General features: G+C 29.5%; 1 protein-coding gene across 3 annotated transcripts in view; it reads left to right on the top strand.

Moving 5' to 3' along the window:
* Window positions 1-12,223, top strand: part of LOC129906131 (5-hydroxytryptamine receptor 2A-like) — a 267,437-nt gene that overhangs the window by 1,583 nt on the left and 253,631 nt on the right. The gene's annotated exons all lie outside the window — the stretch shown is intronic.

The following is a 12,223-nucleotide window of genomic DNA, read 5'->3' as shown; positions in this document are numbered from 1 at the left end:
ATATTGTTTTTTGTATAAATGGGTATTTTTTAACTACTCTCTTGATGACGATTTTAATGCTAGTTGGGTTTTCTCCTAAAAATATAAAATAAGGTATGGATAGGTAGTGGTTTTGAATTTCATTGGGATATTTTTTACTTTATTGTATAAGTTTGCATTTTATAGACAAATTGATCTGAGTCAGTTATCCAAGTAAAAGTGTTTTGAATTAGTACAAACTTATCTGTTAAAGTTCTAGAAAAAAATTATAGTTTTATCTAGAACGCTAAAAGTTCTTGTTGTTTTTTTTTTACTCACTTAAAACAAAAATCGTTCTATTATGTATTATTTTCAGGTATTGCAATTTTATTAGAAACGGCTTTAACGATTTTGGCAAAAAAAAAAAACAAGAACATTATGTACTTTTGGAATAAGGAGTACTTATTGTTGAATTAATACATTAAGTAATTTTCTTTCAAAAATGTTTAGTAAGAGAAATCTTAATTGGAGCTCAAATTCGTTTCAAAGTTATTTTATGTTTTCTTTTAATAAGAAATTTTGTTTTTTTTTTTTTTTAAATTTTTTTTTAACAAAAAAAAAAAAAATTATAAAATGGCGCCAAAAAATACTAAAGGCATATGAAATGGTAACGGAGTTACGAATAACAGAGTTACGCGCGGCAGAGTTACGGCCGTCAAAGTTACGCGAAACCGAAGTTACGAAAAACTAGAGTTACGAATTCTAAAGTTATGTTAAGCTATGACATGTGATTTTTGGGTTGGCAACAATTGCAACAACAGTTCACCACACCAAAATAAAGTCTGTAAAAAAAGGGGTGGTTTGGTTATTATTTTAATGGGCATGTTTTTTCTAATACTCAGTAGCTACTCATTTTTCATTTTATTCGCAAAACAATAATAAAAATTTCACAAGTAAGTATTTGTTTTTATTGTTTTTCGAATAAAATAAAAAAATGGGTAGCTACTGAGTTGTAGAAAAAACATGCCTAATATAAATAATAAAAAAGTGGGTATTACAAAATATGCTATGAATAATTATATTAATTAATAGAAAAAAAAAAATACGTATTTGCAATATTAGTTGGACAAATAGGAAGTTAAATTCAATTATGTCCTCCAAACTTACATAAGTATACTCAAGTTTTTTTTTCTATTTCAACGTTTTTGCGATCTTCTCACAAAAACAAAACCATATATGTATGTATAGGTATCTATACCTATATAATCAAAATTTTACAAGATTAAATAACACCCATTTTCGCTTTACTCATTTAGTTCTGACCAATGAGAAAAATGTTACTCTCTTGTTTGTATTTCCATAATTCCATGTCGTTCCTCGCAATTGTTGCCAACCTAAAAATCACATGTCATAGCTTAACATAACTTTAGAATTCGTAACTCTAGTTTTTCGTAACTTCAGTTTCGCGTAACTTTGACGCTCGTAACTCTGTCGCCCGTAACTCTGGTATTCGTAACTTCGTCGGTTTCCCAAGGCATATATGAGTCGCATGTACATTATTTTTATTTTATACTCATAAAAATCGATTGTTAGACATGTCTTGAATATACTCGCCAAATATGAGCTTTAAATATTTACATCAATCTTACATTACACTAAAAAAATAAAACATTTTTTTATCAATCGACTCTACAGCTCTCTACAAAAAAGGCCTCATACACTTTTTTAGTTTTTCTAACCGTTTAAAAGATTAGGTATTCGAGTTCCAAAGTTTGAGTGAATCACTACACTGAGAGAAAAAACGTTACGTAAAATGTAATATGTTCAACGTTGATTTAATGTTGAAAAAACTAACACGAAACATCTTTAAATTAAAATTGAACGACGTAAGAAATTTTTTTATTTTTCTCGGACTTCAGGTTTTTTGCACTTAAAAAAGCATTCGCCTAGTGACCCAAGAGTTGTAGTTCCGATCCCCAGTGGCTTATTGAAAGATGTTTTATAACGGCAAACCACTTCAAACTAACGATGTTCTACTTTGAATTAAAAATTTTCGTCTTCCACGCAAAATCATTCCGAAAAATGGTTGAATCAACGTGGTTTTTGTTGATTTTAAGTTGTTTTTTCCCTCAGTGTAAAAATTTTAATTTTGTAACAAATTGAACAATTATAATCTAAACGGTTAAAGCAAACACCAAGGACCTTTTTTGTAGATCATATGAACATCATCTTACTTAATTCTTAATAATGACTCCTCAGTGAATATGAAAATTTTGAATTTTTTTTAAATGCGATATCTTAAAAATCAAAAAATGTGTTTTTTGAAAATTTTGTAAGCTTTTCGATGATTACTTTAATACTCAGTTTCGGCTAAAATTTTTACGAGAAATTTAAAAACCTAAAAAAAAAACTCTTTCGTTAGTACCTTAAAAAAACGATTCAAAAACACTATCACCCACAAAAATTGACTCACAAAAATTACAAAATCATAAGAATCTAGAGATTTAAGCTGTAACTCGATTAAAAGTATTCTAACAAGCAGATCGACAGACAGACTTGCGAGACCTACATACATTTTCTCTATACCTATGTCATGTCTGTCAGCTTATCAGTTCGATTTTTTTGAATGAATCCAAAACTTGATATATATTTAGCATCTATATCGCAAGTAAAGTAGTAGGCGAAGTCAATTTTCAATTCAATTTTGTTTTATTGAACATACTATATACAATTGACTTAAGCTTAACTTATTTCTAATAAGATACATTGATTGATATAAAATTTGTTGGCACATATGGGGCCTAACCTTATACAATGGATAAAAGATAAAATATATATAAATATAGTACATGAATAGGCTTAATTTTACAAGTCTGCTGACTAGGTTATCCTCGGGGTGTTCCGTCCCGGTTGTCCAGTTGTGGTATTGATAATGGTGGGTTGGGTGGTATGGCATTTAGCCGCGGTAGTAGGCCGATTGCGTATCGTTGTAAAAGTAAACTACTTCCTCGTTGTCGGTTGGGATTATGTGTTCATCCAGAATATCCAAAGCACTAAGGTATCTGGGTTCGGGATGTCGTTGTTGGGTTCTCATGCTTCTCATCAGCTGATTGGGGTGGTTGGCGATGCTTCCGACAAGTTTCTTTGCAGATTGCAGCAGATACTTTTCCAAAGTCATGATGTTTGCTTCCTCGTAAAGTCGCTCGTTGCTGTAGTATTTTTGTCGCTGTCGATCGAAGTAAAGTCCGGTGCAGATCCTCAGGATTTTCCTCTCAAAAATTTGAAGTTCCTTCATGGCTGTCTTGGAAATGGTATACCATACCGGAAAACTATAGGCGATGACAGGTCGTAGAAGCTCCTTGTAGATCAGGAGTTTCGTTGGTTGGCTTAATCCGTTTCTTCTCTTCATCAGGGGGTGAAGGCGATGGAAGGCGTAGTTGGCTTTTTTCAGGACAGACCTAGAGTGAAGGTTGAACCTCAGGAGCTCGTTAAAGTTGATCCCTAAATACTTCGCGTTGCGTTTGGCTGCCAATTTAGTACCATCAGGTAGTGTAAATGTGATGCTCCTACAGTTTGCAGCTGACCGAATGCTTCGTCCTCCTGTTCGTCTAAAGCACAGTAATTCCGATTTGGATGAGTTGATCCGGATACCCCATTTACTGTAGAACTCATACAGTTTTCGAATGTGAGCTTCAACTTTCCTGGCAGCTATCGTTGGCGAGACGGACTTGTAGTATGTGAGCGAATCGTCAGCGTAAAGCAGGTTCTCGCACTCACTTGCAAGCGGCTGGTCTGACGTCAGGATACTATAGAGGAAGGGACCAAGTTTTGATCCTTGGGCAACTCCAGCTCTAATGCACTTCTTTGCTGATTTTCTATCCTCCACTTGTACGAAGAAGTTCCTAGAAGAAAGAAAAGAAAAAATGATTTTTATTAGTGCTACAGGGAAGCCTAGTAAATGAAGTTTATGGATAAGGGCTTCTATCCATACGCTGTCAAATGCTTTCTCGACATCCAGAAAGCATGCGACGGTAACTTGATGGTTGTTCAAAGCTGAGGTGATGTCTTGGTGGAACTTCATGAGCGGATGCAGTGTGGAGTGCTTCTCCCGAAAGCCGAACTGCATGTCTGGGAAGTAGGCGAAGTTACCATAACGTCTTAGGTTAACAATCTAAACGGCATTTCACTAAAATAGTAACTTTAATATCATAGACTATCAGATCACAAAAAATGAGTTGTCCATTGTCATTCAATGATTTTTTTTTGTTTTTTCAAATATATAGTCAAAACCATTGATTGTGACACATTCCAATTCCATATCTGTCAAAATTAATAATTAATGTTCTATAAAAGCTAACATTATGTCAACAAATAAAATGTTTCACACAAATGACTATCACACAAATGACACAAGTCAATGTTGTTTCAAAATGCGTTGAAGAGTGTAACCTGTGTCAACGTTTAATGTGACTTTTTACTTCACTATCGGAGTGCTGACATGTAAATTTTCTTCAACCGTTTTTAAAAGCATTCTTCTAAAAAATTCATCTATGAAAGTTTTTTGTAGAATCTACTTAAATGTGTATTTGTTATCTACTTGAATTTTTGTTAAAAAAAACGTGTTGTTTTATCTTTTTTATTCCTTTTCTCTTAAGTGTCTTAAACTGCATAACACAATTGCGCATATATTAACCCATGTTAGAATTTTTTACCAAATATATTTTTTGTTTCATTTTCCATAAATTTATAATATAGAGTCTTGAATTTAATAACAGATATTTCTGAAAAAACAAGATTCGACTGCGGTCGAATTAAATTAACTAAAAAAAAAATTCACTCAAAATCAGTTTTCGTGATTATTACACTGAAAAAATATTTGTATAGTAGTTTATTTCTGCGTGGAACAAGTAACTGGCAAACTTTCGGTTTCAAAATCTGCCAAAACTTGCCATATTCTTATACTACAAAGGCGCAGTATGTACAAGTAACAAGATTTGTAGTTTTAACCTACTTTATAAAAAAATATTACTCATACGCCACAATGTACCTCCAGAAACACCGTTTTGTCAGGTGTTGAAAAAAAAAATAATTCTAAAATGTTATTCTACTAAATTTTAAAATACATCAGCCAAGTAGAAGGCTTACCGTTATTTATATGGAACAGAGTCATAAGAGTCTACAAACCAGAAGATAATTTGGTCAGTCTCAATTTATTATGAGGGTCATGTCATTGTCACTTTCATTATTGGAACTACCCACAAATAGTTTTATTGAAATTTTTTCAGCACTCACATAAAGGAGGCTCCCAGTTTCCAAAGGCTAATTACCTTCAAATAATGTCTAGCCACACACCTACATCTTTCAACATACCAATTTTGATTTATACATATATAAAAAACAATCTAGTTTTGTTTACAATCAGTCAACCAAAATTTATCTTTAATTTTTTTAATAAATGAGACAACATTATTTTAATGAATTATATTCATTTGATAAACTGAATAAAAAATAAATCTCTTTTTCTCGTTTTCATTTTTTTGTTTTCCTTTTATCTCAAAAGATGGAATCTTTTAATAAATAATTTCGGACATAAAATGAAATCAATTATTGAAAATAAAAATGTGAAAAATCTGTTTGAATTCACTCTAAATATTTTATTAATAAAATCATTTTTCATCATTAATCATTCACTCACATTTTTAAAATGCTCTTTACGAAAAAAAAAAACATAAACACAACAACTTTATAGAATAAAACAAAAAAAAAAAAAATTCAATGTTAAATTTGAAAATAAACATTTTGTTCAACTTTTAATAAAACATAAAACAAATGTGCTTATAATTTGGGTAATTAAAAAAGCTATTATAGTTAATGAATTTATTGATTTAGTTCTTTTTTTCGGCAAATAAAAATATTGTTTTTAAATTTAGAAAAATGTTTTACATTATTATAGTTTTTTACACCTGCTGGTACTTAGACTTTTTAACTATGTTGTTTTTCTTCTTTTTTCAAGTTAACATGTTATGTATGGGTAGGAAAGGTAACTAGGAGAATATTTGTTTTTTTTTATGATTTTCTTTTCACCTAAGCAATATTATTACAGTTGTCTGAATCAGACGAAATGTATTTGAAAAATTGTGTTTGATGATTAATGAGTGGCGTTAATGGCGCTCTAAACGAAAGAATCCAACAAACAATCTTACTTCGGTTTACTTTTACAGGTGCTTCTATATTTTCTTTACCTAAGGCTTATAGAAGCTATCTGTGTACATGTACATTGTACATAGGTTAGTAGAATTTTACACGGTTAGCAACAAAATACGGTTGAACCCAAGTAAAATCATTGAAGGCCATTTTTTGAAACGAAACTTAAATAAATTAAGTTGAACACAAGCTCTTATTCTCTACTTTTCCTCTGCGTAAACTGGCACATAAGAATTAATGCAGAACATAAAACTTTAGTTTCGTTTGCTTACAACACTTGTAACACTGTTATCTTATGGAAATAAAATGCACGACTTAGTAGCACGAACTTGCTCTTAGAATTCAAATTCCAAAATGAAGAATATTTAAGAATTTTCTATACAAATTCGGTAAATGTACCTACTACATACATATGAAAATTAAACAAAAAATTAAATTAACAACAAATTTTTTAAAATAAAAAAGTCTCTTTAAATGAAATTAAGATCCAAAAAAGTATTTTAAAGATGCATTTTTAGAAAAAAAAAAAAAAAAATGCAAAATCGTTTTTACAAAAAACTAATGTTTTTTTTTTAATTTTTTTGAAAAAAAAGTTCTTAAATAAATTTTGTATGCAATTTTGCAGCAGCTATTAATCAATACCTAAAGTTAATTTACAAATGAATTAACTTTCCCATTTTCGAAAATTCGATTTTTCAAAAAAAAAAAAAAATCGAATTAAATACAAAGATTATTTTTTTCGAAATTTTATTTTTGATTTAAATGTATTTTCAATCTAAATAAGTGATTGTTTTCTCAACGGGAAATATTTTAATCGATTGATTCGTTTAAAAAAAAAAACAACTCGAAATAATCTTATTCTTGTTTGGTCAAAACAACATATCTCACGAAAAACATAATAAATACACTTAAAAATTAAATCTTTTGATCTTACCTCTATTTGTGTAAATATTATTATTAAAAAAAAAATTGCATCCCAATATATTTGTATCAAATAAAACTGGATTTGGAAGAATTTTTCTAACTTTAAAATGCATTTATCTCAAAACGATGATTTTGGACTTATCTCGTTAATACCAAACTCCATATAATTTACATAAATAATTGTATTACACTAACAACGTATTTGTGGAAGAAGTAAGTGTATAAAAAATAGAGAAAATGATAAACCGACAGATGGTACCAATTTTTGGGTAGGTATTTGAGGCAAGCTAAAAACTTGTCAGATAACTCTTCTACTACTGCGCAACACGAAACTGCAGACCTGGCTGCTGGGTAGAGGAGGGTCTAAATCAACATATAAGTTTTTAAAAATATCTTTTTTGTTTTTCAAAAAATTTATTTGAATCAATGTGTAATTTATATCACAACAAAAAAATAACTGTTAAAAAAAGAGCCAAGTTCTCCTATGTTGAAATTATGCTGGCACAAAAAGTATACTGAGATGTAAAAGTGTACCAAGTTCTAAAGTTTGGGTTCAAATTCGTATCAATACAAATTTTGATTGTTCTCTTGACAATTTTTCTTTTAATTACTGATTTTTAAAGTTATTTCAAAAATTGCCAAGTAAACAATAAACATTTTATTGATACAAATTTGAAACCAAACTTTAGAACTTTTTATTGTATTTATTGTGATTTCACAACTTTTTGCAAGGTATTGTTGTAGAATTTAAAATCTCTATATCTTATGAAAATTTAAAACAAATGGGCGGCTACCACGCCCCCTGGCTAAAATTCTCAGATTTTAAATTTTTGTCTCTTTATAAACTACCAACTCTACCATTCTACTAAATTTCAAGATTCTACGATATTCAGAAGTGCTCCATAATAATTGATGAAAATTCAGCGAAAATGGGCGGTTACCACGCCCCCTGAATTGAAAATCTCAAATTTTCGATTTTTTCCTTTGTATACACCACAAGTTCCATCACCGTGTAAAATTTCAAGTTTCTACGATAGCGGGAAGTTCTTCATAATTTTGATGATCTGTCAGTGAGTTAGTTACGGTTTTCGCGATTTTTGAAGCCCTATATCTCAGAAACTAGGTAGGTACTCATTGTAAGTAGCTGAAATTTTGTGAGGAGTTTGGTTTTTAACGAATGAAGCGAGTTTTAAAAATCTGGCATCTTTGGTATAGAAGTTAGAGGGGGTCGAAAATGGCCTGAGTTGTTTCCTGTAATTAAGGGTGTGCCAAAGTTGCTAGAGAACTTGTCTGGCCCACTTGATATGTTGTTGTTTGATATGGAGAATACGGGAAAAAATAAGCCAAACCATTTATTCGGGACTTTATCATCGGTATACCTTTACTCATGTAAATAATCATTTCTCTTTTATTACTAATGGTAGAAACTTGTTAAAGGTCTTTATTTTTAGAAAAAAAGTTATTCTTTATAAATGCGTTTAAAAAATGGTAATTTTTATTTTTGTTGATCAGATATTAATTTTTTAAGCTGTTCCTTTTTTCTTACCCATGCTAATTTTTGACTTGAGGCCTAGTTTCTTTGAAAATTGTGTAGTATACTTTTAGTAATTTATTCTTATCAAGAAAATAGTAATAAACAAAAAAGTGCATCACAAATTCACCAAACAACTTATACATTTCATGGTATGTACTTTAGTAACCTTCATAAGGAAAAATCTTAAAAAAAAAATACTTTAAAAAAGTAGTCGTAAAATGCTAAATGGCATATATGTATGTATATATGCCATTAGAACGTTTTAATATTAATAAGGTGAATATCAAGAGCTTTTAACTCGATTTCTTGTTAACATAGTATCATCCACTCAACTTAATTATTATAATCAAAATTGATATGGATAGAATCATAGAATCCTATAGAGATGGATTTTGGGATTTGGACATTGAATGCCTATAATTATGTACAAGGGCGGATCCAGGATTTTTTCTGTGGGGGGGGGGGGGGCACAAGGGACGGGAGAGAAAAAAAATTAAAAATCATAAAATGCACGTACAATCCTGTGTTATAACTTTTCTTAAAGCTAATATTTATTCTTTATTTCATTTTTTGACTCAAGTTGTTTCATTAAATAGTTTTTGTGAAATTATGTTTTAAAGATGAAATTTAGAAAAAAAAAAAATGTTTCGCTTTTTAATTGATTTGTATAAAATTTTGCAATATTATGGACAATGTCCATTATTTAATGACCTGGTAGTTTTTAGTCAAATACTACATTCTAATAAATATTAAAGTTCCAAAGAATTTAAACAAAAACTGAAACATACACTTTTTCCCGGGAAAAACAGTTTTTTTTATTTGCATTAAAATTTTTATATATCTCAGAAATATTGTGTTCAAATTGTAGGTCTATTGGAGCCAAATTGACCAAGTTATGAGTATTTTAATAACTTCAAAACTACTGCACGGATTCTTTTGAAATTTGGAACACTATTTCTTTTTATATTTTTAAAGGTATCCGTGGAGAAATTTTCTTAAAAACATAATATTTATAAAAGTCTATAAGTAGAGGTCGCTTTTGAAGAGTTTTTTTTTTCAAGGGGTCTTTGTTTTCGGGGGTGCAAACTTGGGCAAACTCTTGAAATGCAAGATTGTTCTACATATCCAGCAGTGCAATAATATATAGGTTATGCAATGTTGCGACGTGTTGCGATATTTTAAAAACACTAATGTTAAAAAAAAAACAACGAAACATTTTTTTAAGTGTGTAGAGCTGCATGCAATTGTATTTTGTTTAGAATACCATTCATACCTTGATTGTCGATTGTCGATTGTCCATATCAAAATTATTCACCGAAATCACTTTGAAGTTTAAAAAACACTTAGAAAATTCACTTTTTTTAAATCGAAAAAAATTCGTGTTTACCCAACAAATAGTCGTTTATTTATTTGTGGGGTGGAGCTTTTCATGGAAAAGGGATGCAACAAACAATAAAATTCGCATTTTCAGCCAGAAATAGACAAGAGTTTCACTCAAGTTCCTTCTGTTATTATTCATATATTTTAACAACTCTTATCATTTGATTTGCTTTAAGTATGAACCAGTTCTGTGGGGGGGGGCACGTGCCCCCGTGCCCCCCCCTGGATCCGCCGTTGATTATGTACATACAAATCTTAAGCTAATTTTGGGCTATTATATGATAAATTATTTGTCACTAAGTTAACTTAAGTTAACTTAATGATGTTTTGCTATATGTCCCCAACAAAATTAGATCATGTTTTTTCAAAAGATTAAATTTGTTTGGTCTTTTTAATTGGCCTTGTAGACAGATTTAAATTGACAGATGCTATGAATTTAGGTCCCCACAATATAAGACTGTTTACGCAATATGTGAACTTTAATGTATTTTGGTTTTAATTCAGTCATAAAGTGCGTGATGAATATACATTCCTTTTTTTTCGTTTTTTTTTTTTTTGTTTATCTACCATCAAAAGGAAAAATCGTTTGTTTTGTTTGGACTGTTTTAAAAGTTCATGTATAAACCACAAAAAAAAAACACAAAAATATTCCTATAATGTCCTAAAAAAAAATAAAATATTTATATAATTTTCATTTTCATATTCAAATGAACAGCATATTTTCATCAAAGATAAAAGAACCAAAACACATAAATTCAAAACACCCACCGAAGCTATTTGAAATTATTATTAAGTAATTTCAAAGAAGGAAGCTAAACAAAAAAATATATATACAAAAAAAAGGAAAGAAAAAAAAAAATACAAATAATCCGCTTACGACAACAACATAGAAGTCAAAACATAAGGATGCTCTATTTGTAACAGATTTTGTCCAGAATCAGAGAACAAAGAAAAACCATTAAGAAAAAAACAAAAATAACAAAACAAAAAAATACCAACAAAGCTTAAAGCCAATGCTAAGTCTCTTTTTCTTCTTCGAGACTCATTAAAGAGAACATCGATTTTTCTTTATAGTTTTTCTCCTTTTTTTTTATTTTTTTTGTTTTGTTTTGAATAATATAAAGAGGCATTTATAGGTATTACGTCCGTTCGTTTGACACACAAGGCCGAAAGGGATTCAAAAGGATTTCCATAAACTTTTGAGAATAATTTAATTTTCAATGAACCCAAAAATATTCAAAGAGTCTCAATAATTTATTATATTCCTTCATGTTAATGACAAAGGATAATGCTTTGGGCAGCAATTATTTTAAGTAATATAATGCAATTACCCTGAAATGTATAGAATATACAATAAACAATAACATAATAATGACGACAAACGAAAATAATAACAATATAATAATTATAACTGAGTTAGAGATGGAGATTTAGATCTGTTGTTACTGATATTATTTACATGTACAAGAAATAATCATGAAATTAGAATTGAGACTATATTAATTTATTTTAACCTTTAAATAAGCAGCATTGGAATCGATATTATCAAGGATAATTGGGACATACAGGATAGATGTGTTTGTTGTTGGTGAAAATAAAGTTTAATTTTCCAATATTTTGTGCATAATTTATTTTTCTTATATAAGGTCAAAGTTTTCATAGACATTGAACCTATTTTTTTTTTTTCCCAAACTCTACTAAAAAGGAAATATTTTGTCTTTAACCTACAAATTTATGTATATTCGTGAATGCCTTCGTGGTCTACGAATACATTTATTTATCTGGAGAAAATTGTACATGAAATTAAGCCACAAAAAAATATGTAGTTCTACGTCAATTGCTTTAAAAAAAAAAAAAATCATGTGTGCAATGCACACGTGGTAGAAGTGAAACCTTAAAAAATCATTTTTCTTGAAAAAAATAGACCATTAAAAAGCTTACAAAGTTTTCTAAAGAATTACGCCATACTTAAATTCTTACAATGCATAAAAATTATAAAAATAATTTATTGAAAACAATCATTTTCATCAAAAAAGCGAAAAAACACGTAGTTTTATCTTCTCACGCTATTAAATGCATTTTTTCCCTAACAACCTATAAAAAATTTTATACCATGTGAAAGCTTATTGTTTCACCTTGTATAATTATGCATAAATCTTATTTCAAAGATGTCTACAAGAGAAGTTAGAATTTTTTAAAGTCAACCATGTCGAATTTCCAGAC

Source organism: Episyrphus balteatus, chromosome 1, assembly GCF_945859705.1.
Source record: "Episyrphus balteatus chromosome 1, idEpiBalt1.1, whole genome shotgun sequence".
Taxonomy (NCBI): Eukaryota; Metazoa; Arthropoda; class Insecta; order Diptera; family Syrphidae; genus Episyrphus; species Episyrphus balteatus.
The sequence above is the reverse complement of the archived record's forward strand: the minus strand, read 5'-3'. Positions and strand labels throughout refer to the sequence as shown.